The sequence below is a fragment of the Amblyraja radiata genome, chromosome 7, assembly GCF_010909765.2.
Source record: "Amblyraja radiata isolate CabotCenter1 chromosome 7, sAmbRad1.1.pri, whole genome shotgun sequence".
NCBI classification, from domain to species: Eukaryota; Metazoa; Chordata; class Chondrichthyes; order Rajiformes; family Rajidae; genus Amblyraja; species Amblyraja radiata.
In genome coordinates, this window is record NC_045962.1 from 54,723,475 (window position 1) to 54,729,474 (window position 6,000).

The following is a 6,000-nucleotide window of genomic DNA, read 5'->3' on the forward strand; positions in this document are numbered from 1 at the left end:
CTGCGCCAACCAGTGATCCCTGCACACTAATACTATCATACACACACTAGGGACAATTTACACTTTTACCAAGCCAATTAACATACAAACCTGTATGTTTTTGGCGTGTGCGGGGAAACTGGATCTCCCGGAGAAAACCCATGTAGGTCACGGAGAAAACGTACAAACTCCATACAGACAGTACCTGTAGTCACGATCGAACCCAGGTCTGACGCCGTAAGGCAGCAACTCTATCGCTGTACCACTGTGCCGCCCAGAGGCAATTACTGAAATTCCCTGATTCAGAGATGTTCATTTTACATATTTTTTATCATTCACTCTGTGTTTTTTGACAAGATTTGTTTGTTATAATGATTAACATGTCACTCTGGCAATGAAATCTCCCTATACCAAAAATGCCTTGAAAACATTTTACCCAGCCTTTTCAATTCAACAGCATTTCATTCAACTAAATATTTTCCATCCCTTATGTAAATCAAAGAATGCCTGTAATCATATCAATTTATATCGGCCATGGGTGGGATCTGAACATATCACTGGAATAAAGTTCCAGGAGTCTGGGTACCAGTGCAGTAACTTAATCATAGTGCAGGCACACACCTCATTTCGTTCTCACTCAAGACTTGGGCAAGCCTTACTTGGGTAGGTGATATTGAGGATTATGAAATGGTGCAGAAGTCACTGGGCCAATACAAGGCATCCTGGTTGTCAAGACATGCTGGAAGAGCTGGGACCCACCACATAGCCCTTCACGTCCGCTCCTTATCATCAAGATCACAGCTAATCTTCTACCTTATCTCACAATTTCCATATCTATTCTTTCCCTTCATGTCTACAATTTTATCAATCTCAATTTTGAATGAACACGACAACCACAGATCTTCAAGTCTGAGAATTCCAGATATCCACCACATTCTGAACAATGACATTTGCCCTACAGGCAGATTGCTTCTTTTGAAATCACACCCGGTTCTGCAATCCTCAGCCAGGTGGAACCCTCTGTATCATTCTATCGAACCCTATAGTTATTTTGTAAGTTTATGATAAATCTAAACTGTTGAAAATACAAGCTTGGTCTCCTCAATCTTTCCTCATCCAATAACCACACCATCCCTAGAACAAATCTGCTGCTGCACCCCCATGATGGCAAGGACATCGGTTTATAGACGAGGAGACCAACTCTGTACACACTTCAGGTGTGGTCTCCTATACAATTCCTTTCTCTTGTATTCAAACCTTCATAATAAAGGCTAACGTACCATCTGCCTTGCCAATTTGATGAATCTGCAAATTGGCCTTCAATGACATGTGTAGGAGGTAGAGAGCTGTGGTCAAGGGGTGTTTTTCTGATGGAGGTCAGCAATGAAGGGTGTTACCACAAGGATTACCACGAGGAATTTTGTTTGGGATTCATGCAAAATGACTTGAATGACAATGTTGGTCAGCTAATTATTAAGTTTGCTGATGAAATAAAATTTGGTGGAATAGAACATAGCAAAGATTGTCAGAGAGGGACAAAATCAGTTGGAACGTTGAGGGGAGTGGTGACAAATTTAATCCAGATAAGTGTGAGGTAATGCACTTGGAGACACTTACAGGATATGGACTTTCCACTTTGAACTGTTTGACAATAGACAATAGGTGCAGGAGTAGGCCATTCGGCCCTTCGAGTCAGCACCACCATTCAATGTGATCATGGCTGATCATCCCCAATCAGTACCCCATTCCTGCCTTCTCCCCATATCCCCTGACTCCGCTATCTTTAAGAGCCCTATCTAGCTCTCTCTTGAAAGTATCCAGAGAACCGGCCTCCACTGCTCTCTGAGGCAGATAATTCCACACTCACAACTCTCTGTGAGAAAAAGTGTTTCCTCGTCCCTGTTCTAAATGGCTTACCCCTTATTCTTAAACTGTGGCCCCTGGTTCTGGACTCCCCCAACATCGGGAACATGTTTCCTGCCTCTAGTGTGTCCAAACCCTTAACAATCTTATATGTTTCAATAAGATTGCCTCTCATCCTTCTAAACTCCAGAGTGTACAAGCCCAGCCGCTCCATTCTCTCAGCATATGACAGTCCCGCCAATCCGGGAAATAACCTTGTAAACCTACGTTGCACTCCCTCAAATTAGGGGACCAAAACTGCACACAATACTCCAGGTGTTGCCTCACTAGGGTACAACTGCAGAAGGACTCCTTTGCTCCAATACTCGACTCCTCTTGTTATAAAAGCCAACATACCATTCGCTTTCTTCACTGCCTGCTGTACCTGCATGCTTACTTTCATAGACTGATGAACAAGGACCCCCAGATCCCGTTGTACTTCCCCTTTTCCCAATTTGACGCCATTTAGATAGTAATCTGCCTTCCTGTTTTTGATACCAAAGTAGATAACCTCACATTTATCCACATTAAACTTCATCTGCCATGCATCTGCCCACTCCCCCAACCTGTCCAAGTCACCCTGCATTCTCATAGCATCCTCCTCACAGTTCACACTGCCACCCAGCTTTGTGTCATCTGCAAATTTGCTAATGTTACTTTGAATCCCTTTATCCAAATCATTGATAATTTGGTCGGTGGGGGGCGCTGCAATGGCGGCAGCCCTGTCAGCAGCGCGTTAGTTTTTTCAATTTTTTTTTTTTTTAGTATGTTTTAAAGTATGTTTTTAATGTTTCTTTGTGTGTTTTGTGTGGGGGGTGGTGTGGGGCGGTGAGGGGGAAACCGTTTCGGCCGCCTCCTCCATGGAGAGGCAACTTTTTCCGGGTCGCCTCCCCGTGGCCTAACAGCAAGGATCGGCGCGGCCTTTCCCGGAGACGCGCACGGGCTTCAGCGGCGGGCGCAGTGTGGACTCTCGGCGTGGAGCGGGCGAGCTCTTGCTGGGGCTCGCTGGAGGGGAGCGCTCCGTTTCGCTGGCCCGCGGCAGCCGCAGCCTGAAGCAGCGGTCTGCACAGCTCCAGCTGGCGCGGCGTCTGCAGCCCGGGATCCCTCGTGGGGGACCCGGGGGAAGAAGAAGCCATCACTGCCGGCCCGCGGCCAACTTCTACCGCGTGCCCGGCGTGAACTTACCATCACCCCTGGAGGGGAGCTTCGACTGCCGACCCTGCAGTCTGCGGTGCTTCTGTCTGCGGCGCGGCGGGGACTTTAAATCTTCGACCGCCGGCCTGCGGCCTACACCAACTTAAAGCCGCGGTCTCCGGTGGGGAAGAGCCGACTCTGGACTTACCTGGACTTGTACCTTGTCCTTTTACCATCTGGACGCCCGCAGCAACGGCTGCGGAGGGTTGAGGTCCCGACCATGGGGGAAAATGGAGGAGGACTGGCCAAATTGTGTGCCTTCCACCACAGTGATGAATGCTGTGGTGGATGTTTATGTTAAATTTTTATTGTGTTTTTGTGTGTGTTCTTTATAATTGTACCGCTGCTGACATATTCATTTCACTTGCACTTATGTGTAATGTGACAAATAAACCGTATTGTATTGTATTGTATTGTATTGTATTGTTGTTGATGTATATTGTAAATAAGTGCAGTCCCAGCACCGAGCCTTGCGGTACCCCACTAGTCACTGCCTGCCATTCTGAAAGGGGCTCCTTACTCTTTGTTTCCTGTGTGCCATCCAATTTTCTATCCATTTCAGCACTCAACCCCCAATACCATGTGCCCTAATTTTGCCCACTAATCTCCTATGTGGGACCTTATCAAAAGCTTTCTTAAAGTCCAGGTACACTACATCGTCTGGCTCTCCCTTGTCCATTTTCCTAGTTACATCCTCAACAAATTCCAGAAGATTAGTCAAGCAGGATTTCCCCTTCGTATATCCATGCTGACTCAGACCGATCCTGTAACTGCTATCCAAATATGCGGCTATTTCATCTTTTATAACTGTCGTAACTATCACTGAATGTCATGTTGTTACTTGTGGGCGGAGCACCAAGGCAAATTCCTTGTATGTGAATACTTGGCTAATAAACTTACTTACTTACTTATAATTGACTCCAGCATCTTCCCCACCACCGATGTCAGGCTAACTGGTCAATAATTCCCTGTTTTCTCTCTCCCGCCTTTCTTAAAAAGTGGAATAACATTAGCTACCCTCCAATCCACAGGAACTGATCCTGAATCTATAGAACATTGGAAAATTATCACCAATACATCCACAATTTCTAGAGCCACTTCCTTACGTACCCTAGGATGCAGACCATCAGGCCCTGGGGATTTATCGGCCTCCAGTCCCATCAGTCTACCCAACACTATTTCCTGCCTAATATGGATTTCCTTCAGTTCCTCCGTCACCCCAGATCCTCTGGCCACTACTATATCAGGAAGATTGTTTGAGTCCTCCTTAGTGATGACAGATCCAAAGTACCTGTTCAACTCATCTGCCGTTTCCTTGTTCCCCATAATAAATTCACCTTTTTTAGTCTTCAAGGTTCCAACTTTGGTCTTTATTAAAGAAGCTTTTACTATCCTCCTTTATATTCTTGGCTACCTTACCTTCGTACCTCATCTTTTCTCCCCGTATTGTCTTTTTAGTTATCTTCTGTTGGTCTTTAACCATTGCCCAATCTTCTTGCTTCCCGCTCATCTTTGCTACGTTGTACTTCTTCTCTTTTATTTTAATATTGTTCCTGACGTCTCTTGTCAGCCACGGTCGCCCCTTACTCCCATTGGAATCTTTCTTCCTCAGAGGAATGAACTAATCCTGCACCTTCTGCATTATTCCTAGAAATACCTGCCATTGTTGTTCCACTGTCATCCCTGCAAGGGTATCTATCCAATCAACTTTGACCAGCTGCTCCCTCATGGCTCCATAGTCCCCTTTATTCAACTGTAACACTGACACCTCCGATCTACTTTTCTCTCTCTCTAATTGTAGATTAAACCCGACCATATTATAGTCACTGCCTCCTAATGGCTCATTAACCTCGTTCCATTATCAAATCTGGTTCATTACATAACACTAAATCCAGAAATGCCTTCTCCATGGTAGGCTCCAATACAAGCTGCTCTATGAATCCATCACGAAAGCACTCTACAATGCCCCTTTCTTGCGGTCCAGTACCAACCTGATTCTCCCAGTCTACCTGCATGTTGAAATCTCCCATAACAACCACAGCATTGTAGCGGCACCTACTGGTGCCGGTAGGTAGTCGAACCCTGCGGTCGGTTAGCTTGGTCATGTGACTGTGGGAGGGTTTAGTTTTTGCGTGTTTTCTGGGCTAGCCCCATTCATTACTTCAACCACCGTTGTGGTAACATCGTTTTGTATTAACTGTCGTTTGATCCTTGTTATTTTCACGGCTTTAATAATAAAGCTTGTTTGTGAAAACGACTGACGTCTCGACTCACTAAATTGGTGACTCCAACATGCCCAATTGGAAATTGGACGCCGAGATCAACCCCGCATGCACAATCAAATAAGATCAAATAAAACAAATTGTCCTACAACTTCAGGCTGTGCACGCTATACGCAAGAAGAAGAAGGCCTCTCTATGATTAACATTAAAGCAAGACCTGTTGTTGAACTGAATCTTATGTGAAGCTATTATAATAGCCAATAGAGCTCCTCAAAATTGACACACGCAACCTGTACTCTCCAAAGTCAATCCCGTTTCCTTGATTGTCTGGTTAATATCAAATAAAGTAAACATGGCTTTAAGCCAAAATTAGTTCAGAATTGAAGAAGTATTACTTGATTGTCAATCCAGTGCATTCACTCAGTTTTTCTCTCTCCTCAGATGCTACCTGATCTTCTGAATATTTCCAGCACTTCAATTTAATCTCAGACTTTCAGCAACTGCTGTATTTTACATTTCACCTTTTAAACATGTTCCCCCTAAAACTGCCTCATTCATCTCCTTTTATTTACATCCCACTAATATATCAGCTATGTCTAAGAAAGTGGCGCCTGGAGTCTGAAGGAACTTGGTTCAGTTCATTAATAGGATGGTTTGTAAGATCAGTGAAGTGGGTAACAGAGTTTGGAAGATCACCAGTAAA